Raw genomic sequence first — 26,679 nt, 5'->3', positions numbered from 1 at the left:
ATCAGGAGATGGCTGCTTGTTTTCAGCCTGCAGAAAAGCCAACCCTGTTTGAGAACTGCACTGATTACCCTAGTTTATAATCTTCTTAATATCACAAGTTCCACAAAGATACATTTTGTTCCCTAGAGCTCCTCAGAAATCAGCTAAACATATGGACTGCTTGCTTACACCTACTACAGAAGGCTGAGTATTGAGGATTTATATATTTTAGTCTATGTGGTGTAAATATGTATAAATTTATATTGTGTTAATTTATGGCATACACTACAGAAGGTTTTGCGTGAGCTACATTGCATTCCTTCCCACGTTTCTGCTGAAATATTCATCTTTGGGTCTTTTTCTCCATGTTTTCCTTAGTCTCGCCACAGATGTTTGGGCAGCTTGTGTTAGAAGGGAGTGAGCCTTAGAAGTACATTTAGGAATTTAGGTGATGAGAATACCAAACTCAAGTGTGTGGCTACAGCCTGATGGGGTTAACAGGCCTGGTGAACACTCACCAGTGTCTCAGACCTGCCTTCTGATACCCCGGCAAGCATCACAACACAGCTTGTGAATGAGCACTGCTGAGGCAGACACCCAATGCACAAAGAACTTCTGTCTCCAGGACTGCCAAACAAGTGCCTGACAAACATTGCCTTCACACACAAAACACGGATACATAAAGCTGCCATGCCAAAGGAAGGACTGATTTGCGCAAGAACAGGCACCTGTGTACCAACAAACTGCACTCAGCATCAGCACCAGCAGTTCCTCCCATCTGCCTGCACACAGCTCTCCAGAATGAAAATGTATTCATGTGTCCCAATCACTCTGAAATCAATAGGACCCTTGCTGTTGGATCAACAAGAGCAAGGTCAAGCCATTGGGCTGAAACACAGCCCTTATCTCCCCCTGAGTCCTTATCATAATTCTATCAACACAGTCTTTGTGCACAAGGACTGGCGGTAACCCAAAAGTCCCAGTGCCAAAATGTGGCACCATTAAGAGCCTGCTGCCTGTCCTAATATCCATCAAGAGATACGAATTCCTACAGAAAACTTAATTAAAGCATGACCTAATCAACAAAAGTGGGGCTTCACACACTGCTTATTTGCTTAACATTCCAGTTGTACATCAACATGTTGCATTTCACTAACTTACTGGAATATGAAAATGCACAACTACATAAATAGTACCAGAGGGAGTTACCTCAATAAATAAATCATACACAGCCAAATAAATCTTTCTGCTCTTACAGAATCTCAAATGCAACACTTACAACTAACTAGCAGAGAGGAATGAGTAAGAGGATGTGTCTGCAAATATTTTCTCAGACACAGTTGTAAGCTACTTTGAATTTTGACCCTTTTCCCCATTCACTGTTCAAAAGCATTTCTATGTTCTGTGTTAATGGCAACATACCGCAAGATCAGGGTCCAAAGTCCAATGCTGCTTCAGATTCTCTGGCTAAATCTGGGGAAGTTACTTTCTCCTTTGAGGTCCTCTTGGAAAGACACAGTTACAGACATTTTTTGACATTTTTCTCTTTGCTTTTCTTGTCTCTCTAGTATCAGAACAGGTTTTAGAAGGTATTCTGATTGCTAAAGCTGCAAACAGTGCTCTTGCCAATCCCATCAATCACCTCATTTTGCCCTCCAGAACAACAGCAAGCAAATCCTATCCCCAAATGTCTGCAGATCCTCACCAGATCTGGCCCTCTGCTCTGGGATGGTGAACGCCCACCAACATGCACATTACCTAATACTGGGCTGCTGGTATTTCACAGGACAATGTTAGAAGAATAAAAGATACAGTAGTAAAGATTTTAGTAGATTTTAATTTAATTTTTCAGGATAGCTTTTCCATTACTAGTACTACAGCTATAGCGCACAATAGCAGATGCACCAAAAATGCTGAAAAAGCATTTTTGCACACAGTGGGTGAAAAATTCTAATTTAGAAGGCAAAATTAACAGCAATTCAATGAGGGTACAGATTACATTACCGTTTTATGTTGTTGTATGAAGGTTTAAAGAGACCATACATTCTGTTTGCTTTATTTTATAAACAGGCCAACTAAAACCTCATATGTAAATTAATCCACAACAAAAACCACAACCTTCAAACTACTGCCACACTTCTACCTCACCCTTGCTTGCCCAACCCTTTCTCAGCCTATTGCCCTAGCCCTTCTTGTCTCTCATGTTGAAAAGATCTCACAGTGGAGTCTAAAGTTGCTGAATTCAGGGGAAAGTCATCAGGGCTGAGTGCAGAAATAAGTGATCCTTGATCCCACTACATACTTCTGTCTAACTGACTCTTTCTCCAACACCAAAGAGCTACACAGCACTGAGAAGATGCTGTTTGGCCACTTTTCCTAGAGGAACAGAGCCACATTCTATGTTAAGGTCCTGAAACAGTCCTCATAGATGAAATAGAGAGTAATACAGCTTGGAGTTCTCATGTGGCTAATTTTCTGATTTTTCTACTTTCCTCCTCCTTTCTTCATTCTCCTAGGATTTAAATACTGACTGAAAGATTAAAAGCAACAGAAGTTAATAACCATCCTATCATGCATTAGAAAAAAAAGAACACACTCAAAGAGTGTTGATGGCTTGAATACTTCAGTAGGCTGAAATATATTCAGAGAGCATTTCAATGAGTTTAGGTAAACGGAAAAAATGTTAAGAAAAAAACACAAAACAATAAAATTCAAAAAACCAAAATCTGATCTTGGATAATTAACAGTACAAACGGGGCTAAATTGAAATAAATTATTCAGTGCAAGTACTTCAGACAGCTCTTAAGAATAACACATGGATTCATGGCACTCTTTAGGGGACTTTGTGCCTATAAACTAATTAATAGATCTGACTTCTCCATATGTAGTTTTTCCATCTGTAACAGATAAAGTATGGATAGGTTTCTTCATGTAACAGGAAAAATTAAAACTGAAGTTATTTTTGTAAGTTGTAGAATATTCTCTAACTTATTCAGAACGCAAATGTGTGAAATACCATGACAGAATGGAAATTGATTTTGTAAAATGTGAGAGTGAACGACCGCGCTCTGAAACATGTGGTGCAAAGTCAGAGACGGGGCGCTCGGCTTCCTTCCCCTCCAACCACCGCCCAGGCGCGTCGCAATGCAAACGACGGAGCAAAGGCAGGAGGGCACCCAATAATCTGCTTCTTGCTACAGCCAGTGAGCAAGACAACCACATCAGAAGCATTATCGTTCCAAAGCTGAGTTTTTGCCATTCAAATACATTGTACAGTGAGGTTTTGCTTAAGCCTTTGCAAGCCCTCGGACCCTTTGGTTTCATCAACACAGGAGCTGCTCCAGTTACTCCTTGGAGTAGCTACCATGCTGCTCATGGAGGAAAATGCTGTACAGCTCCCAAGGTTAAGCACAGCTGGCATGCAGGAGCTTGTCAACTGATTAGAAATCTGTCTGCAGCCATTACATCCAGCCCAGGATGTAATTGCTAGAACTTGGCTGAGAAATAGCTCACTTCTGTTTTTGCAGATACTTTGTATTTCACAGGATTAACCTTGACACTTGGATTTCAGAGGCAGCTTCCAAAATTTTAGCCAAACTAATGTACATCTGTCAGGGTCACCCATGTACATTAACTGAATCCCATCTGGGAGGACAGACAGTCTCCACCATGCTTTCCTCTCCCTGCCTGGAGGGCTGACCAGTGTGGGAAGTTGCCATTCACACATGTATTATCATACCTATTTATTTGTAAAGGTTACTTACTTAAAATAGAGCATATTAGCAGAAAGTGTCACAGTCTTACATTTCAATGTTACAAAAGCAAGAATTGTTCTACAGCCAAGTCACCAACAACATTCATAAAACCTCCAAACGTATACAGAGGTTCAAAAACGTGAGCAGTTATTTTATCTGACATCTTTTCTCCCAACATGCCTCATGATTCCCATCAACAAGTTGTCCAACAGTGGTGCCAAGCCCAGCCACTATCTGTGCCAAGAATTAACACCTCTTAGTCACCTCCCCTCTTCTTATCCCACATCCATCTCCAGCCCATACCTCATCAACCAGCAGCCCAAACATCTGGCCACCTTCACTGGAAACAGCCTCTTATCCAGCCTAATTTCCACAGCTTGACGCCCAGCTATGTTCCTGCCCTAGTCTCTAAATGCAACATTTGCTTGGGTGGGTTGACATCAGATCTCATTATCGACTTTAAGGAGAGCATCAAGAAGAGTTTCCTCCACTTCATCTTCTCTTGATGAATACAGACAACAAGCCCTGACATTTACCTTTAATTATCATGAATAATCGTAAACTTTTGGATAAAACCTGGAGTTTCATCCCATCTGAAATTAGGCCTAAACCCAAACTAAATACTCTAACATTTTTGAAGGCTGTACTCAGATGCGGGGCTTTGGTTTCACTTCCCCTGTAAACTGATTCTGCACCCAAGAGTGCTAAGATGTGTTTTTCTTTTTATTCCAGCATTTTTTCTTCAGATTTCATTCCTTACAGAGCACTGTCTGCTGAATTGCCTTGTTGTCTCATTTGGGTCAGTCAGAAATACAAAAAACCAACCATACACATCTACTTTGCTCTCCTTTTTTTTTTTTTTTTTTTTTTTTTTTTTTTTTTTTTTTTTTTTTTTGTGTTGGGATTTGATTATGGTATATTTAGGTTTTGGGGTTTTTTTTGCAAATCAAAGTGTCTTTTTAACGGCTGGCATTCATATGTTCCTTCCCTTTCTTGGTAGTTATGTGCATCTTCCCTTTGTCATTCTTAATGTGCTTTTCCCTTTAGCAGGCTAAGAAAAGTGTCTTATATCCAAGAGATCCAAATTTGTGCTAGAAAAAGAAGACTACGAGAACATTTCAAAACGAGAAACAGACAAGGTACCAAAAGAGCCTATTGTCTCTGCCATCAGTCCCCAGTCATTTAACAGGGTGCTCCATATGCAGAATTGGCATAGTTTTCATGCTAACTGTATATCACAAGAATAAATTCATTTGGCCATTAATAAGTCCTTCCATTGTTTCATTTACCTTTCTGCTTAAGGAAACAAAAGTCTCCTTGCCCAGTCTCTCTGATCTCTATTTAGGACACCAGTGACAGAATAAGTCTAAACAAAGCTGGTTGTGTGTGACTGCTCCTCCAGGTGCCAGCTCTCCCATGGCCGAGGTGAGGGCAAATGGGGGCAAACAGGAATTCTATCTTCTCAGCATTCATCCTGTGTAGGCTGCTCTTATCATGGTGTCACTGTGCATCAGGGTGAAAGCTGCTCAGCAAAACCACCAGCTTGTCCCAACACCATGGGGATATCTCATCTCCACTTACAGCTGTGCAGTTAGTAAACACCTGCTTTGATATCACACGCTTTGTTGTTTGTAAATGTGCAGTCAGTTTGGTTGGAATGCACATGAACACAGCCCAAGACACTGTTTCCAGCCCCAGCCTCTACTCACTGGCCATGATGGGGGTGGGGGAAAAATAAAAATAGGAAAAATAAAAGAAAACCTGTTCTCTCTGGGGACTAGGCTTGTTTCCTATACAGCAGTTTCATAGAGGTGAATCTTTCACTAACCTGGTTGGCTGACACAAATTGTGCTGGGAACAACAGGAGGCTTGTCAGACTGCTCCAGCATACAAATGAACGTAACAGACGGGTAGCAATAAGCTCACCTAAAGATAAAATTATGATTTTCAGTCATTGAGAAAGATGATAACTTAACCACAGGATGTATAGCAATTAGCTTCCTCAGCAGCCTACAGAAGCAATATATACAAATTACAAGATAATCTTCCGCAATTTGAAACCATTTAGGATCTTTAGCATCATATACTTGGATCAATTTAAATCTTAAAGTTGCTATCATCTTTCCTTCTTACTCAGATATAAATATCTCCTCATTTTCTAGTGAAACACAGTAGATGTTGTTTTTATGTGGCCTATACTGTATTCTTTCTTTAAGTTAGCTGGTTGAACTGTTAAGAGCTCCCCAAGACTGTGGTTGCAAAGCACAAGCAGTGCTGACCCCGGCAATAACTGTGTTGGATTGCCCCCAGTGGCAAGGAACTGTAAAAGACTTTGTCAAAGAGAGAAATAAAAATTTGTGATTGAGAAATAGGTCTGCTGGTGGGAGGAAAATAAATAAATAAATAAATACATACATACATACATACATAAATAAATAAATATCCCTCTGCATCTGGAAATCTTTAAGCTTTCATTCATTTCTAGGAATTTGGAATGGGAGGACCATGCCTCCTACTCCTAAAGACATCTGCACTGTGGGGATACAGGGAAACTATAGCAGCACAAGCAAATTAAGGCTTGTCAGAATCACACTGAGCTCCCCATTGGTCTAGGTCTACTTACACTTTCATTACAATTCTGTTCTTTCTGCTATTCCCCTCTGGACATATAATACTTAAAAATTAGCACAAGAACTTGATTCTCTGCAGTGTACAAAGTAGACAAAGTATTTCTTTCTATGGTCTTCTTCTTCCTCCTGCCTTGTTTTTAACTTAGCATCTGGCAAAACTGGAAAAACCCTGGAACATAAAAATTCCCTTAACTGTAAGCCCTCATTATTATGTCTTTCTTTATAAAATAGCCTGTCTGATTAATGCCTGTTTGCCTGGAAAATTCTCTCCTCTCCTTTGCATTTTAGTATTTTCTCTGCCAAGAGAGAAATTCTGTATTCTGGGTTAAATATTGGCCCCCTTCTGAGATCTGTGGGACTTCGTTGCTCCATGGCACCAGGACTTCACCCTTACTCTTAACAACTACAGCCACCAACAGTGGTCTACCACACCACTTAAAGTTCTGGAGCAAATGACCTGGACCAAATTTTCTATTTAAAATACCAGCAATTTTGCAAAAGCCTGTTTAATTCATAAGGCTTTATCCAGTTCACTCAGCCTTGTTCAGATGAATCCAGTAAGCTGTGTCTTACTTAACTTTATGGCAACCAGTAACAAACCTGCAAACATTTATTCACTTGGCAATTACGGGCCTATATGGGTCTGGACACTCAGCCAATGGAATTAAACATTTCAGAGATTGTGAGTCTATGATATAATCTGGTTATGAAGCTAATTACACCTCTTGTCACTGTTGACAATGCATGATTATAGAGACAGAAATCTTGGTTCTGCTAGTCAAATTGCATGGAGAGGTATAGACAGGGAGAAGGAAAGGAAACAGAACAAAAGAAATCAAAACAACTTTCTCCTAATTTAAGAAATGACTACCCGAGTCCAGGGGAAAAAAAAAAAAAAAAAAAAAAAGAAAAGCACATCCAAGAAGAACACTGAAGTTCCCCTAAAATACTGGAGGAGATGAAACATGGATAAAAAGGCGTACAAGGCTATTTTCAATTAATCTGTGAATAATCATGTAAAGTTGAAACTTCCAGAAAGCTAGCATGGAAAAAAAATTATGAAATTAAATCTTGAACATAACAGAGAGTTCCAGCTTTGCAAGTAAGGCGATACATTCCAGTACATCATGCAGATGCCAAGGGTTCTCTCAGACAAAAGCACATCTCTTCTGAGAATCAGAAGTCCTTTTAAAAAGCAACATCTGAATTCACTACCCCTTGTGATCTGCAGTCTCCTAGTTCCACATGTGCAGCAGATAATACAAAGCAAATTATAGGCCTTCCATATTTTCCATGGTGTTGCTTAGTTTGTATGCTCAACCCTCCATTGCTGATTCTAAACTTCGTTGAAATGAAGATTAATTTCTCAAATTATTACACTTTAAAATCGTGCTTGCCCTCAAAGTTATGGCTTATTTTAATAATGATTTTTTTTCAAAAAACCAACCACTATCAAGCACATTTCTAAAGCAGTAATTGAATTTTTTTTTTTTTTTTTCTGACAACAATAGACTCCAAAGTCCAAGGAGTCTGTTTCTTGCAAAACTAAAATTTTAAACAATTCTAAATTTTTTCAAGATCATAAGTCACTGAACTCATGGAAAGTTTTCAGTGACCTTTCTAAATAGAAAAATTTGATTATTTCTGTTTGTAGAGAAAATTGAGAGCCAGAAGTAATGAACTGCAAAACAAGTAACGTTTTAACACATACACATGCACACAATTCTGAAAAATTTATTAGAACAAGGAAAAGTTCATTATTTTAGAGCTTTTGTTCAGCAAACCACTGAAAAATGAAAGATAAAGAAGTAGCTACAGAGAGATTCTTTCACAGTTTCAGAATTAATATTCTATGCTGGCTCCAAAGACCCTGCAGGTCATGCTACAATGTTTACCTGGCTGCCCTGACTCACTGATCTTTATGGCAAAACATAAGGATAGTGACATGGCTTGCTCCTACTGTTACTTCAGAATTCCATGTTTTATTCATTCCTGATTTATCTAAAAGTGACCTGGACACACAGCTTCTATATGCCACATAAATGAGAAAGACACTTAAGTTTCTCCTGGTATAATTATCCTTATCACAAGTAATCTTCTTTTAGCCCACAGCAGATGGACAGTAGAGGTAGGAAGGAGACCAGACTACTCTGTTCCAAATAATGCTACTTCCTCAGTTTTTTATATTGATACCGTGGCTAATGTTTTCTTTCCAAAGCCACAGGAGAAGCTAGTAACTGCAAAGAATAAAATGAAAACTGCACTTAGAAATGGTATCCTTTTCTTCTGATCAGAAACCAGTCAGCCCATATTTTGTACTTGTTTGTTTCTTTTGTAATTGTACTTGAATTTGTCTTTGAATTTAAAGTGACTGTACTCAGTCTCCAGAAAGCATAATTGAATTTCGAATTCACAAAGCAAACGGGAAAAAATGGTATGTTAATGTTCCAACCTCTAACAAACTCTGTTAGTGTTTTAAATCTGGAAACTGCTATTGTTTTAAGCAAGACTAATAGTTTTGGAAGCAATACAGGTAGACTGTACTTAAACTAAACTGTATATGATTCGTATTTTGTTCACTCAGAACTTCAACGTAAATGTCAGAAACTTTAGGGAAAACAGAGCAGAAATGTGCTCAAGTATGCTTATGATGATCAGGTTTTAGAAAAGTTGCATGTGCACCTCAGCCACTTTCACACCCGCAAGACAACAAAGCCTGACTGGTAGCGCTGGCAGCCAACTTCTAATGAGCATTTAAAGTGTGATAGAAGATAAATCAGTATTTTTTTCTGTGAATAATAATCTTATCCTCTGACTATTGAAATGTGAGCTGCCAACAACTGGGCACACATACAGCCTTGAAAATGCCATTCCCTTTCATGGTTGTAAACCAAAACAATAAATCATTTCAGTAAGATCATTTTCTGTCTTCTGCTTGTTCCTACAAATAAAGAAAGGCATGGGCCTATCCCATTTTCAAACAAAAACAAAACAAAATAATTTTGGGATTTAACAACAATAATTTAATTTGTATTAACCATAGCACAACATAAACATTTTCCTCAAAGCTGAAGGAAAAACAGCTTACACATATTTTCCATGTGTGGGGTTTTTTTTGTGTCTGTGAGCTTCTGAGACTGCTTTCATTAAAGCAAATTTAAAAAATCCACATCTCATATGAATCAGAGTTTCATATTTAAACTGCAGGATTCCTCTTTTAATGGTTAACTTGTTGATTGAATTAATATGGATGTTTAGCAAAGGTGAGTCAACCAGGAAAACAGAGTAAGAGGACAGGGAATACATTAAAAAACAGAAACAGGGAAAAGTGAGACTGAATCAGTATAGTGCCAGAGCAAAAAAATCAAAATCAATTTCTGACGTGCTTCCATGCCTTACGAAGTAAACACAAGCTTTGAGGCACGACTGTGAGAACAACCTTGCTCACAGCCACTGTCAGAAAGTGATAAAAGATAAAGTACACGAGTTTCAGCTGTGGTAGCTGGTCTTGGCACTGTCAGTGTATATCGCTCAAAAATCTGCATTAGTGAAGCCAAGTGTTTATTTAAAATGTCCTTGCAGTTGATACTGCAGCTTTTTTGTCTGCGTGCTACATGGTGGGCATCCTCTTGGAAAGATGGTAGGATAGGTAGGAAATGGGTGGTAAGGCTGGTGCTGCAAAACAGCAGCTTGTTGTAGCTGGGTCACCAGGACCAAGAGAGTCCTGAGGTGACACTGACAGACCTGTGAGATCCTCAGAAAACACAGCAGGAGGGTACAGAGAACAGATATGGCACCCAGACCATGGACTCGGCATCCCTACATATAGAGCTGAAGGGCTGAATGACAGCTCTGGACTCCATTCCCTCCCATCTTAAAGCTATAATTATCTCCCTATGTCAAGACCTCATTTGTAGAAGCCCAATGTTTGCTGGACACCCAAGAGATTAAGGCACTTTTGAAAATGTCTCAGTCAGGATCTTCTAGTAGCCGGTCTTTTTCTTTGCCTTAGGTGTGAGCTTGGTACAATTGTTACCTCTGAATGCTTTTCCCATTGCAACAGAAATCACTCTACTGAGTCAATTTAATAGGATTTGAACTTGCTGCTGTTTTCTGCCAAGAAAGCAGAATCTTTCAGCTTTCTGTGCACAGGAACAGAGATGTTAAAATTAGCCACAAGCAGTATATTGCTCCCTGAATACAAGAGAAAGGTACTGCAATTTGCTGCACAAAGGCAGTTAGTTAAAACATGAATCCAAAAGTAACAGATTTAAAGGAAATGTTCTCTGGTTTGCAAAGACAACTACCATGCACACAGACATTACACAAATAGCAAAATGTGTATGGTTTTGTTTGAGAACCCCTGTGAGGTCACAGCAGATAGCACTTATTTCAGCATCTTACAACCAGCACTGAGATACTTTTTAAGCTGGGAAGCACAGAGCACACAGAAACCTAGGTCACTTTCTATGTTTTGTATTGTTTCTGCTGGTGGAGTAGCCATTTCAGCTGCTACAGTCAATCCCTGTCCCATTTCTGAGGCCATTGGAGGAGCTGAGTAATTTCCTCCAGTGCAGTAGGTTCTTGCAATCTTGTTGTTAAAGAATGAGGAGGTAGAGAAGAAAACACCCCCAGAGTTCCTGCTCAGTTGGATTCTGTTCAAACTAACTGTGAGACATAGCTGCAAAATCAGACCTTACAACATCCCAAATAGGTTGTTTCTGCTTCCCATTCCTAGGCCAGCAGAGGCACCTGAGCTATGATATTCACGTCTTACCATGCTGGGGCATTGGGAACAGACTGTGAAATAGGAAGTGTGTAGTGAGGACAATGACTCCTATTTCCATCTAGCCGACTCAACCCGCTAATCTGCAGAATAATGAGCCCAGCTAAAAAGAAGAGGCTGGAAAGGTGCTAAGGGCCAGAGCTCACATGAAGACAGCTTGGTGCAGACAGGAGGGGGTGGTGGAAAGTCGCAGAGGGAGTGCAGACTTTCCACTGTGGATAGCACGCTGGTAAGGTTGGCATGGACATTAACAAAACTGTAGCAGAAGGTGCATGCAAAGCCCAAAGTGTTCTTTGCCTCTCCCCGTCTAACTGAAAGCAGCAGATATTTTTAAAACGTAAAAGTATACAGAACCATGAGCAGAAGCAGAATTTTTCAGGATTGGTAAGAGTTTTTTGACTTCCTTACAGACAAGTAGCCCTGTGAGCAGCAGATCCCAGGAGCGCCTGCACTGCAGGGCTTCCTTCTGCATGGGCACTCAGAGGTCTGATAGGCTCTGGGTTCTGGTTCCTGCAGCCTGGAAACCTTCTTGCTGCCGTCTCCCTTCTCCCTGACCACTTGCTTTTGAGAACTTAGAACACTTAATAAACCCTATGCCACTATCAAATTTGCTTGAAACATTCTATGAGTTCATAAAAGATTCGTTCCACCATGTGGAAGGAGAGGTTAACAATTAATACAGTCTGTCCTAATGCATAGTGACATTTTCATTAGGAAACAGTTCTAATGAAAAGATATAAACACGTTCCTGCTCTGTTAGCAAGCACTTATGGGCCAACTTACGCTTCTGGTTATATAGCTGTAAGCACAGAACCACTGTGATTCACCACTTAACTTCAGTGACAGTGAGGAATAACCTGAAGCACCAAACCAGACTGACATATACACACCACCTAAGTACTGTAGTTCTCTGACTAGCAAGAGTGCATGCGTATCAGAAACAATGAGGGCAGCACATATTAAATCTTTGAATGACTCCTCACTTGCGTCTGGCAAATTAAAACATCTGAAATAGCAGGTTAGAATTAGGAGTACAGTATGGCGTATGTTAATCTCCCCTTTTTAGTAGCACACCAGAAGTAAGAATATTTATATATATCCTAGAAAAATCTGTACTCTGCTGTCTGAGGTACAGCATTTTCACAGGACATTGCTAATCTAACAAACATCACAAAGTGAACAAAACAAAATGAATTTCCTTTGTTACTGACTACTGCTACATTATAATAAAAGAATTTAAAATCTGAGTTCATTTTGTTCAACCATTGTTTTATGCCTACTTTTGTATTCTATTGGATTAGAACAGATTAATTTGTTTGAGTTTTCTTCCTAGACATTTTTCATGTCTTGGCTCAGGAACAAGGCTCCATTTTAAAAAAAGAACAAAGTCTCAACATCTTCTATAATTTTCTCCTTCATGCTACAGTTGCTTTATAAAAAAAAAAAAAAATCTTAACAAGTTTAATATTTGGACTTACACTAGCTGGCAAAGTAAATTTCTCAGTAAATGACAACACTTCCTCAGTTAGTTGTCTTCAGCCCATTTTTTAACACTTTATACCACTGCATTGCCACAGGCCCCAGATCATTTATTCCAGCTAGTTAGCTGAATCCTTGCTTCTACCTCTGCATTAATGGTTCTGACAGGAAAACCTCCATTACTGCCAACAGAAAACCAAGATGTGACAATGTTGAAAAAAGCTTTATGAGCCCTCTCTCTCCTGATACAAGAGACTGCATCTCCACTTGCCCTGAAAGCCACCTTGCTGGTTAGGCAGTGCTAATGTCTCCTATGAAAGCATGGAAGCCAGTCCCAGACAAGCAGCTTCTCCTAACTGTGAGCTGGGGGAACTGGGCTTGTCACACTCCAGCAGGTGCTCAGCTGCTGGGGCAAACTGGCACCTTCTTCTTGTCAGACCTAAGGGCTCCTCAGAACACAAAACTCTCCCAGGCAGCCTGCTCATCTTCTGTCCCTAATCAAGTGGGTTGATAGCCTTTCATTTCACCAGCTGGAAGCCAGCAGGCAAGTCATGGGAAACTTCCTCCACAGAAGGTCCCAGCTTGTGTCATTCCAGTCCTAGGCTGGACTGTAGCAGGAAGAGGGAAATGGCTAAAACTCTGTACTTTAGGAAAACAGGGATGAGTTCCCCTCCATGCCATCTCAGGCAAACCATCTATCCTACCTTCCAGCTGCAGACCAAAGAGGACGGCTTTTATTGGCTGTTTCCATCACACTCTTCCAATGGTCACCAAGACATGGTGCAATAAGGCCATGCTAATGTTTGGAGTCTCCCAGTCCTACCCTCGTATAGGCAACAACTACTACAACTGGAAGCAAAGGCGTTCCTATGCTGGGTCGCTTTAAAACCTGTGCACTGAATATTAAGTGCTCTCCAGCAGATTCAGTGGGATTTCCTGCACATACAGCAGTGCATTTTTACCCATGGTAACTCACATTTGCACTAGCTTTGATTCCAGGAAGATCAATCTGATTTCTTCCTATTAACAAAAGAATCATCTAGGTTGACAGGTATTAGCCAATAAATTAATTAATTGTACTGATAGAGATTTTTGGAAATAATATTCTAGGATAGCAACACAAATCAAACTGGACAAACAGACCCAGAGAAAAGTGAGTGATTTGCCCAGAAATGTGTTTTTACAGTATTTAATTATAATTTCCCTGATAGAGGGAAAGGAAAGAAAAATTTAAGAATTACGTACTAAACCTAAAAAACACAACCACCATGTCCTGTTCCCATTTCTTAAAGTCATTAGCTCCTTTCCCTGTGAAAAGTAATACTGAAAACTCCCCACACTCTAGTACAGTAATGGCAGCAATTCCTTGGCATCCTGTTCATGGATCACTGTCAACTTTCTGAATGCACTCTGGGATAGCACACTGCCTTGTAACACCAACCTTTTAAGGCAGCATGGTTTTGCAAGCCGCTAGTGATCTGTGAAGCATAGCTGAGAATCACTGCTCTCAATAATGTGACTTCAGCAAATCTTGAGTGGACTAATGGCAGAGCTGCCTACCTCCAAGGTCAAATTGTACTTCTGGCAACAATTTTGGTATTTGATTTCTGAAGCTGAGGCAAGTGGAATGATGACGAATCCAGTACTACTTTGCTTAGAGGTCATTCACTTAAATATCAAACCACTAACTTCAGCAGTAACTCCTGGGATTTGACTCAGTGGTTCAGTCTAGAGTATCTTGCTGTAGCAGTGGCAGCCTTGAGAAAAGCAATGAGACTTATCCTAAGCCTTCTCCTGGAATCAGATTGCACAGTAACAAGGAATTCCTGGCACTGAGGTACAGTAAACAGTTCTCCCATGTCCAGGATATAACACCAGAACAGATGATAATAAATAAGCCACTTCAACAGGGCTGTGAAAAATGATCCATGACATATCTGTAGCGTAGCAAATGTCATCTCAGAACAGGCTTGTCTGGATGCCTACAGGAGAGCACCAACTGTCTGGCTCAAATTCGCAGCCTACTCCTGGTACGACGCTGTGAGCAGACTGGTGACTGACTAATTCCGCACAGCGGTTCCCTACCTACGGAGCACTCTTTCCAGCTATTAGTGTCACAGTGTATCAAACGGGCTGTCACTAACCTGTTTATCACCCTTCCCCAAACTCCAGCAGGTATCCAGCAGCAGCTATTCAGTATGAGTCTATGCACATGACAAGTGTTAGCTCTCTGGTAAGCTGGACCAGTGCATCTCATTCAGGAGAGAATTACAGCCCTCCTGTATCCTGAGATCACACAGATGCATGGGATTAGAAGGGCAGCTTGTTACATTAAAGTTTCCCTTCATGACCCCTTTAACAGCTGTTCACAAAAGCCATCTCTAGCCTCGTGAGACCACATTTCTTTCTACAGGCAGTGTAGAAGTGACCCTGAGAGAGAACAAGATCATCCAGAACAGAAGCCAAATCTAACTGTCCCAGAGGCCTTCTCTCTATTCACTGCTGAGAAGCCTATGCAAATACTCCCTCGTTTAATGCTACCAACTTCTAAGACTTCATCTCAGACTATTTGATGTTTCTCTTGAAGGCTCTTTTCTTCAAGTCACTTAGTTTTCCAATAATCATATATTTTACTGAATACAAGCATACATATATAATTATTATAAAATACATAGGCCTTGTTGTTGTGGAAAAAACTTGAAAGTGTGATGCCCAGAAATAATAATAAAATTTAAAAAAAATTAAAAAAAAAAAAAAAAGTGGAGAAATCAAAAGGCAAAACAAAACAAACAAGAAATTACCTCATTTTTTTTTAAAGCCAAGCTCATAACATGTCATGCCTTTACAGTAGCAATACTAACTGTTTTACTGCAACAGTCTAAGAAGTAATTTGAAATTTGCAAATGGAATACTGACATTTGCCTTGTGTCTTTTTTCAAGGATTTTTTAATAATACGTTTGGTTCTCTCAAATTCTCACATTTATTAGAATTTCATTTTATTTGTTACTTTAAGACAAAATTAGCTTTTGACAGCAGATTAGTGAAAACTCTGCCTCCTTTTAATATCTATACACGTAATAATTGTAATCAGTTTTCCCAAAACATTATGAACATTACCAGTGACTGACAGTCACAGTTACTTTAAGTAAAAGGGACTTCCAAAAGGCATAAAGACTCTGCTCATTCTCAACAAACATCCAGTAAAATGACCATTTCAGAAGCCGTATCTTTAAAGTCATAGCTAAAATTCTGGATGTTGCTCAGAGAAAGAAGCAGTCTTAAGTACATGCTGCCTTGTTAGCTAATGATTTCCCCAACACCACACCAATATTTTAGATCAGTTCCTATTTTCCTTCACCTAGATAATATTAATGGGATTCCTCTTCTGCTATGATCACTAGATGGAAAGAGGGAAGCTGCTCCAACAATTTAGAATCATTCACTTTTCCAAAGGAACGGATGATTCAATACCTGAAGTTTACCCCACAACCATTGCATTTGAGGTGAAGAGGACTTTATTTTTCTTTTACTATTGGAGCTCTTTGAACTACCTCAGACTGAATTTTTAAAAGTTAATGCACATAACTATTTCACTCCCATGTTCTCTGGTAAGAGTGAATTAATGGGATTTATATTTAGTTCTTGGAAGAAATTCCATAAGGCAATTCCCCATACTACAGGCTGGCATTCAGCCAGTACCAGTACCTTGCACAGCACATGAACAGGTCTCCAGTTCATGATCTGCAGACAACAAATTGGCACTTCTGGGAATGCCATATCTTGCCCAGGCAGGCAAGTTCTAGACTCTCTCTCTTACAATCTCCTCTTTGTCTGGTGGAGCTTCAGGTTACAACATCAGGAGTCTTCTAACTTTCTGTAGCATCAGAGGAGGGGAGCAAATGAATAACCAGTACAAACAGGAATTCATGATCTGTTTTCATGACTCCGTGTGCTCTGTATCTTAAATGTAGTACAAAAAAGGACCCCAGGACATGGGATCACAGGACATAGAGGAGACAAGGATATAACACAAGGTCTCTCTTCTGCCCTGTATTTTTCACACATAACTTCTGTAGTATTTTGAGAAATAAAAAAACACCCATTATATTTGACATCCTCAGCCAGTTCTGCATATCAGTGGTTACTTCTATTAGGAAATTACTCAACACACATTCAGTCTACATTTTCTTACGTTAAGCTATTGATCTTTCTCTTAGTTCCAACCTCTGGTTTATACAAATCACAGCCTTCTGGATTTTGGCATAAAAATCTGAAGACGATTAGCAGAGCATTGATGTAATCAACTTTCAGCTATTCAAAATGTATACAGGGACATTTTGTTTTCTGTTACTTTTTCTAGACTTATTGTTATGGTGAATAGCATTCTTTATTTACCCTCGAAAGGAGGATGAAGAGTCTCCCAAGGGGAAGAAACAACTTCCTAATACAAAAATAAAGAACTACAGAATACAGGCCTGGCCCATGTATAAACAGATAGACATGACATGTAAGGAACAATGGGAAAATGCTTTTTCCCTTGGTAACTAAAGGTCACAAACAGTGATGTATATTACTCCAGTTTTACACCATTTCCAAGGGGAAAACAGAGGAAACTTTTATCTCCAGACAAGTCCCCAAACACATTGTTTGATCTTGTTGTACAACCTGAACTCTACAGTAATCTGTGACCCATAACATAGTTTCCACGCACCTATAAACACTCACAGCAGCAAGACCTTGTTGACTGCCACATAATTAGTTTACCCATATTCCATAACCTAGACTGCTATTTTTCATACCACTGGTTAATATATAAATCTAACACACAAATACACAGAGAAAGATCTTGTCCAACTGGTAAATACTTGGTCTGTTTAGCCACAGTGGGCTTGGGGCTGCCACAGCTGTAGGACTGTCTGTATGCAAGGTAAAGATGCCTGAAAGCTTAAAGTGTACATATACTATGTCAAACAGCTCTGCTATGAAAGAAAATATGGCAGCTCCACGTATGTGAGAATATGAGTTTCAAGACAAGGCTATAATCCCAGTAGGGAAATCCTCCAAATGGGCAGAGTCTCTTAAGCAGCTGGCTGAAAGGGTGGGATTTAGTTAAATATTAAGGCACTTAATATGCAGTAAGTGTATGAATTCCAACTACAGTCAAAGGAGACCTACTCAATACAGTCCATGAAGCTTATAGAACTACTCTGCTGACAGCTGAGACATATGTGCTCCAAAGTAAACTAAATCACATGATTCCATAAACTTCATTAATTTAACTTTCATTGACTACAATGGGAACTCAATGGGAACATGACTGGTTCTAGAAATTTATATGTAAGTATCTATAGTTATAGTAGTTCTCTAAAAACCTCATCTACAGTTTTGATCTGGGACAAAATTCTGCTCCAAATGGCAGGAGGAACTCCACATGGAAGACGACGTGTTGATGTGTTACAATTGTGAGACAACATTTGGATGCATATGGTGAACAAAACCTCTGGGATCACCAGTGAACAACTTGCTGAAAATGTTGGTTGTACCACTCCAAGAGACATAAACACTGGAAGCTGCTTGCTTCCAGAAGATTCTGGTAAAGAGGCACTCACTTGAGTACATTATTTAAAGGAGGGTTCTGAACATTCCCATAGCTACTGGGTTTGGCCATTCTGACTTAGACTGACAGTCTGGTCAAAGATGCACCAAAAGTCCTATGGATGCTTTCAGATGCATGCAGCTGTGGGAATGCAATACTGGGTACTCAGGTCTAGTGAACTGCTGGAGACAGCCTCAAGGACAACATTCCTTTTACTTCCTATACAGCAGCACGTGTAAAAGCCTGCAATGTGTGAACATTATCTCTGCACCTTGCCCACAGATGCACCTACACCTCCTGCTCTGTGACAACAGCAGCTCTGACCAAAGGTCCCATATGCTGAATTCACAGTGCTACCCACAGGCAGTCCCACTGAAGCACCAGGATCAGTATCTGAAGCATCAGGGTAATCCAGGGATAACTAGATCTAGAAATATACAGAAGAAGATCAGAAGATGTATTTGAATTAACTGGTTCCTCCTCTTCCTTTCCTTGCCAATCCCCTTCTTGCCTGAGAATATGTCATCAGCCTCATAATTACAACACCCACATCCCTATTACCATAAGAAAAAAAGCAAGGTAGGTGCCCTTTATGTGCCCTTTCCAAGTCCTCTGCACATTTCATGCTACTCCCCTAGACATAATGGGCCAGAGTTAACCCGTTTCCTCACCTGATGACTTTGTGACAACCCTCAGCAGACACTGTCTGCAAAAGCCTTTTCCCTGCATCACGGCAGAGCCAGCCTGCAACAGATCTATTCATAGAGCAAGAGAGAAAAACCTTATGAGGATTGGAGGCTCCTAGGTGAGCAGCAACAGTAACTGATCCAAATGCTCCTCTTGTATTTTATGATCAGCAAGAATGTGTGTTTTCATTTGAGTTTTCACCCTTTGGTTTTCTGCATCTGGTAAATACTGGCAAAGTAAATGTTAAGATGTCAGCTCTCTCTCCTAAGAAGTGATTGACAGTCCCTGAGTGCTCTGGGCTTTTTATAACCAATGTGACTGACAGCTTTTAAGTGGAAGCACTTCGTGCAAGTTTCAAATGTTAGTTGTCTGCACGAATAACATGGAATATTGGCTTTTCTTGTATCTATCTAATGGCATTTCCTCCTGCGCCAGCAGCCGCTCTAAACCCTCAGTTGTTAAAAGAGGGGAAAAAAAAGTCTGTGTTCTCTGCACATTTCCAAAGCTCTCAGTGTAACAAAAGGCAGAATAAACCAGTGCCTGTACTTTAAGTTCTTGCATTTCACAGCAGTGCTGCAAATAATTCATTTCTCTTTGTATCAGGCTTAGCTGAAAATGATGGTGTCTTGTACAGCAATATTACCATTTTATTATTTTCAAGCACTGTGCACCAAAAACATTTTCAAGTAATCAAACAGTATTATTACTCTGTCAATGCACCCAAGCAAAGCACTAGCAACCATGCTATGCAGTCCAAGATATCCCTTGCCCTGCCCCTCTAATAACTAAAGGAAACAGATACACTAAATGTTAGACATAAAATTTAATGTACATACCAGAAATGTACATGCTATTTCTCAAACAAATGTGCCAAAATTGGCATCTTGTACAATTCTGTATTTGAAGTTTAAGCATAGATAAAAGTCAAAATAGGGAATTTAGTGCATGAAAAATTGTTTGATTAAAGGCACCTATTTTTAGTTTGCAACAGGCAAGCAATTTAAGTGTTGTTAATAAGCATATTTCAACTGTGAGATTAACTTGTAAAAATGTTGCTGGCCTTTCTACCCAGCAAAGAGACTGAAGGTTTGAACAGTGTTCATTTACTGAAAAAGTTTTCCAGAATGGATTTGAAGTAGAAAGAGTTGAAGGACAACCCGTTTTTCAAAGCTACAGAAATATCCATCATTTGATATATACTTCTACGCTGAAGGACTTTAACTTTGTATTTCTTCTATACTGTGTAACTCTGGAAATGTTTTCAATGTGAGCACTTCAATGTGAATCAATCAGAAAACATCTTGTGCTTTCTGAATAAAGTAAAAGGATAGAGGCTTTACATAAAGGTAGGCCACTCAAGATTAAAAAGCCCATTACCACAGAAAAATCAAAGAGTGAGATCCCTTTATCCTTAGCCATCATGACAAAGATCAGGGGAAGGTGCACACCCTTCATTCTTCCATGAATGCATTTTCCAACACTCAGCTCTCAGCACCCCTATCACCTCTATCTAGCAAGTCTACCTGCTGCTTGACAGCAGGGAAGGCACAGGCTGAGCCACCAGCCAGCAAGACAGAGTTACACCGTCCCTAGTGCTCTTCTCCCCTGACTGACACGGCCCTGCAGCTCACGTGGATGATGCAGGGGACATAACAAGAGAAACCTGCTCTTCAGTTCCCTCACAAATTCTCTTTGCTGAAATGCATCTCTGCCTAGAAATAACATTGGGGGCTCAGGACAGTGAAGCTATAGAGTTAGTGAAAACAGTAGGGCACTATTTAGATTTTGTCATGCCATTATTATTGGGAGATGGAATGGACCTTTCCAAACCTGTAAAAAATGCATTCCTCTTAGTGGAGAGCCTTTAACCTCCTACAAAAGAGAAATCAGTTGTAAAATAAATTATATTCACCCACTTTCATGGCTAAGGTGCAAGACTTTTATAGTTATCTTTTCTTGTTCAGTTATATGACTTCAGTGGTTGTTTTTTTAAAGAATCTAAGTAGCCATCATTTGTTAACTGTACCACATAACCTACTCAGAGAGTAATACAATTTCCTCTTCAGCTTCTCATTTTTCTCAACTTTAATGCAGCTGTGTAAGATTCTCTCCTCTCCAGAGGGCAGACAATAATCAGGTTAGGTTGGTATCTTTATGACAGTGACCTAAAAGTTCCCTTAATTTTTTCACCCATTCTCCCCCACCAGCCTTTCTTAAGCTCTTTCCAATACATTTTTTACTATTGAATATACCTAAAAATAGGAAATGGACACAGATTAATAATTTTACCTCAAAATTTATCAGTGTGCAAAATAAACAAATTACTGCCCAGGAAATGTAGAAAGATACTTTAATCTTTAGTATCAAAATTTTATAAAGAAAAAATTTTATCCTAGTAAAAATTAGAAAGGAGACAGAATACTAGTTTTGTTCTCTTCAAAGAAGCCACTTAATCCTCCTAAGATAAAAACTTCTCTAAGTTTTGGAGAGCAGTGCTTTATTTATACTTGTTTTAGGTACTATAAAAATTAAGAATTTTTGAGTTTCCTTTGAGTAATTGACTTAAACATTTGCAGCAATATCGATTAGTCTAAGCCACATTATTTCCTGGAAATGTTTTCTTTATATCTATGTCTTTCAGCTTGAAAATTACAGCCCAAATAGAGGTAGTGAAAGTTCTACAGAACTACAAGTAATTTTCTCAAATTTCCAAAACCTCCTGCTCCCCACAAACAAGTGGTTGTAAAAGAGGAAGAAGTATGTCTGCACTTGCGTGGTTTTAAAAAAAAAAGGAAAAAGAAAAATTTTCCCATGGATATAAATGTTTCAAGTTTCTACATGAAGTAATTTGAATTTAGGATACTTATAAGTTCCTTCCTCCTCAAACTGTTCACTTCATCACTAATATGCACCACCTGCATTTTTAGAGGCTAGAAACCCAGGATTAGATCTGACAGCATACATTTGCTAAAATAACACATTCATATATTTTACTTCTTTTATTAGCTAAGATTTAGCTAGTAATGATTTATTCCAGAACATTGCACTTGGTCTCTGCTAGACACACTCAATACTGCCAAAGTTAGCTACACGGGAGTTTTCCCTGACTCCAACCTTCCTTCCAGGAGAGTATTATTAGGATGAGGAATCAATATTTTGTATTGGGCATATGATGATTACACCAATCAACAAATAAGATGCTCTTCTGAGATTGCTTCATTATCCCTCCAGTAAAATAAAGAAGCCCTAGAAAATATATAATGTGAAAAAGAAAAGATAATTCTAGATTTTCACAGAATTCTTCATTCAGTTACAGGAAAGTCACCGGTGGGACAGTCAGTAGCAGAGAATGAATTCTGGAGCCACAAAATGGGAGAAGATAAAGGCTTTTCAAGCCCAGTGATGCTGGTTTCTAAAGCTGAGACTTTCATCTTTATATAATGGAACCTGGAAGAACAGGTTCCAGCTACTGCACTCAGTAAGAGGAGAACATCTAAAGAGATGTGGTGTAAACAAACATGGAGTGAAGAAATTTGTCCTTGTTTTGTGCTGTAGCCATGCACTGCTGCACAGGATGGTTCCACACAGTCCCAAGTATGTGACTTTGGAGCAATATAGGTTTATATACCTGGTATCTGTCAGGTACTCTGAAGAGCGCATAGAGTTATCATTTCGTTTTGGTTTTTAATGATGAAATTCCCTTCATTCTTCAGAATGGGTTTTGTCTGGTGTAATCTGGTATCGTTCAGAGACAGTGACATTTCTGCATGACAGCGGGGTGATGCAAAGGCTCTGTGTCCTTCTTGACTCAGCAAAGAATATGTTGGTGGGGCTGGAATGAGTCGGCCTGTTTGGAACTGCACAGGGACCACAGAATTACATGGAACTACCATGGAATGTCTGTAGTGACTCAGATGTTGTGCTTGCAGATGCAGTTGGGACTAACCTTTCTTTGGTGAATGCCTGGTGATGTGTTTAAGGTACAACAGGGATTAGGGAAAATAATCTTAGGTCAACAAGGGGTGATCTGGAAAGATCAGTAACAAACACTGGCAGTTTACAACCTTAACAGGAAAGATTTTTTTCCCCCAATCAGCTGTGTTATGTAAAAGAGAGAGAACAAATATATAATTCAAAAAGGTATTAGGAAGCTAGGATTTCAAACCACTGGGGTTCTTTTTAAATGTTCCTGCTTCCCTGTTCTCTTCTCTTCTACATATCCCAAATCTGTCATATCTGTAAAAAAGGAAACAAGTGTAAAAAATTCCTATCCTTTGGGAAAAAATTGAGTTAGTGTAATGTAATATTCTCTAGCTAGCTGTCAACAGCCATAACAACTGCTTAGCTATAACAGCTTCCTGATCCACTTTTTGAGGAACTCACTCTTGAGCTGACATATTCTAGCGATGATACCTATGCTCAGGGCCTCTAGAACATAGCTTTGAAGTGCTAAATAACTTTAGCTTGGTTACATTTTGATAAGCCTATCAATTCCATACAATTCAACTCCATGAACTGGATGCAAGGCCAAGCTGTCTCTGGAGAGTTACATTTTCTTTACTATGCATCTCCATTGAAGACCAAGGGTTTTTTAAAAAACAATAGTCCTGGGGAGCTCTCAATCCCATGGTGATACAAGACTAGGTACACACCTCCAAGTTACAGTGCAAAGTACAAGTCACATAAGTTATTACTGCACTCAGCTCACATCTTCAAATTTGCATTCAAAACTATAAATACTAGGAACAACCTTTATTCATTTATTTTCTTGTTGCTCTTTTCTTGTGCCACGGGAGAGGATCCAAGAACATGGAAAATACGTCTGTTGGGTTAGCAGGATCTATCTTGCCAGAGGCTAACTTACATCTCCTAGGTACTCAAGCTGGTCTAGTAGAAGACATCAGAACCAAAAAGCTTCCACCAGAAAATGGGTGTAAAGAAGATGGCCTATTTTAGCACAATACCAAAGCAGAGGGACAAGAGCCAGTAGGGAAGGACGGAGTTAACCAAACCCATGTCAGAAGAGTATCATGTGCACTTACAGATTAGGAAAAAGACCCACACTCTCACTAGGTAAAAGGCTAAGGAAAGTTGGGTCAGAACACACGTGGTCAATTAAGTAACAGAAAATGGCTCCTTGGCCTGAGTGTGAACAGGAAGAAACTTTAACTGAAAATGCCTTCTTTGGTTAGACAGACTAACTGGTGTTTAGAAACCAAGCTAAGGAAGCACTTTGGTCTCAGCTTAACACTGTCCCTGTGGGTAGCCCCATTTGTTTATTTTGCCTTGAACCTTCCAACATCCCCTCTGCACAAATCATCTGGTCTACAAACTCTTGGGCACTGTCCTCTCTTCAACCACAGCTTTCCGGCTCCTTCTCAGAGCTCCAGGCCTATTATATTTCAACCTGCTTGTCATAAAGCCTAACAAGCTCTTTCAATAGCTTCCTAACACTTGAGAGTTACTGAGCTTTTAATGCTTCCTCAGCCTTACTTAAAAGAGGCTGGTACTGGAAAATCTAATATATTCAATGTGACAGGACTGGGTTTACAAATATACTTGTCTGGTTTCTATTGACATTTAAAAACAATGTTAGTGACAAAAATGTAATTATTCCTAAATTATGGAAACAAGGAGCCAGGCATACTGAATGAACTTTTTTTGAACCTCTATTCATTTCACTTCAGATTTTGGCAGAGGGTTCTGCTGGTTTCTATTTTATCCTAACCAGTTTATCCATGTTCCAGACTTTATATGTTCTGTGGCTATAAAGCTTTCCTGTGGAATTCGCCCATTGCCACAGAATTGTATTGGAGAGATCCAGCTCAGCTCCAAAAATAAGATAATTTTCTTGTGCTTTCATGTACAGATAAAATTGAGAACATGCTCTGAAGCATATGCTGACATAGCTCACCCTCCATCATGTTTCAGGCAGCCTCAAACTGCAATTCTGAGAGGTGTGAACTACCTCATCTATTTCAGCTGGGGCTGGAAGGATTTCCCTCTTCCAGTCTTTAGAGTCTGCTGATTTGCACTGTGTCATGGAAATTCGTTTTTGCTACAGAATTCTGTTTTTCTGCAGTCTAATGCCTTATTTCCTTTCTCCTGACTTTGCTATAATCCACCTACACAACTGCCTCTTCCTTTCTAATTGCAGTGGGCACAAATTGAAATACAGGGAACTCCATTTAAATGTCCTTTTAAGATAAAACTTTTACTGCAGGTATGATTGGACACTGGCAAGGTTGCCCAGAGAGACTGTGGAGTCTCCATGGTTGAAGATACACAGAACACAACTGGACAAGGTACCTGGGCAGAGTTGAGCACTGGGCATGGACTATTTCCAGTGGGGTCTTTTCACCTCAATTGTTTTGCAGCTTGGTGAATTTCTCAATGGAGGAAGATATTTGCTGTATTTTAGCATTTATTCTGCCTGCACTGTTTCACAGTCCTCTCCAGCAACCACCCAGGGACGTAATGAGCCAAGTCCACACGTGTCAGTTTACCAATACATACACTGTCCTACTGCAGCTAGAAAATGATACATCAGCAAAGCTCCAGAAATTTTCCTGACCAAATGGAAGGGTGCTAAGGGTTCATCAGAATTGCTGGGGTAGGAAGCAGAGAGCTGCCTTGATGAATACCCGCCATCTCTCCAGCTGTAAATTCACAGAGAGGAAAAAACACTGAAGGAACAAAGACGAGTTTTGTCACAGAAAGATTATAGGACTCTCATAGATGTAGAAGAGGTGATGTTTTGGCAAAGAATCTATGAGTCAATGAGTTGTGTACATACCATGACCCCCAAAACCAGCTGTTTACTGGATTAATTTCTGGTTCTTTCTACCTCCTAGTACAGCAAAGCAACGCTGAGATTTGCATAAAATAACAGAAGGCACTTAATTGCCCACTTTCAGCTGCACAATGCCCACTCTAAATCCATTTATTCCACCACTGTTACATTTTGCCTTAAACCAAGGTGGGATTTTGCTTTGACAGATTTAGCCATCTCAAATTTAACTACTTAGTATCAGCTACTCATCCAGGCTCCCTTTAGAACAAGTCACAACAAGCAGATGTCTCAGAAAACCAAGATTTTACTTCCCAGGGTATCTGAGACAGGTGAAAGAAACAGAGGTTCAGAGAAGGTTGTTGTGCATCTAGGTTTCAGTGGACAACTTTTAGGTATCAAAAATTGGTTCATGAGCTTCCTATGATGGGCACTCACCTTGTCATTGTCACAACACTAAAAACAAATAAACAAAGCATCCCAAGTTTAGTTAACTACCACAATAAATATTTTTAAGCTACCCCACAACACTGGTCATCTGAAGTAGAGCAATGCATACTGAAAGCCTATTAGCAACTAAATATTTTAGTCCATCTACAAGGAGCCCTAACAAATGGTCTATTACCTCCTGTTAGCTGCAGCTGGTAAAATGAGAATAGAGCCCGGTCACCATATTTTGTCATTGTCTAAGAAGCAGCAGGTAGGGATCAGAAAGTACTTTAGAGTCACCATAAGTAGCTTCACAATGGACCAAAGCAAATTCAAGATATACTTCATTAACTAGTGGAAATGAACCAGGGGTGGGAGTGGTGAAAATCAATCTGCAAAACCATTAAGAAATGAAAGCTACCTGTGAGATACCGTGACAGCAAAAGTTCCAAAATTGAATGAAGCACGAAAATTGCTTGGAAGAGTAGGACACAGGTGGGAGTCAGAAATATTTTTGCCTGATTTCGTCTCTGATGCACTGAAATTA

The 26,679-nt window shown here is 39.6% G+C and overlaps 1 protein-coding gene across 1 annotated transcript in view; it reads right to left on the bottom strand.

The window, feature by feature from the left end:
* Window positions 1-5,660, bottom strand: part of ATXN1 (ataxin 1) — a 280,012-nt gene extending 274,352 nt beyond the window's left edge. The window contains exon 1 of the mRNA XM_056483719.1: window positions 5,563-5,660. The gene's annotated coding sequence lies outside the window, so the exon portion shown is untranslated. The remainder of the gene's footprint in view (window positions 1-5,562) is intronic.
* Window positions 5,661-26,679: the final 21,019 nt, after the last annotated feature.

Source organism: Oenanthe melanoleuca, chromosome 2 (assembly GCF_029582105.1).
Source record: "Oenanthe melanoleuca isolate GR-GAL-2019-014 chromosome 2, OMel1.0, whole genome shotgun sequence".
In the NCBI taxonomy this organism is placed as follows: domain Eukaryota; kingdom Metazoa; phylum Chordata; class Aves; order Passeriformes; family Muscicapidae; genus Oenanthe; species Oenanthe melanoleuca.
The sequence above is the reverse complement of the archived record's forward strand: the minus strand, read 5'-3'. Positions and strand labels throughout refer to the sequence as shown.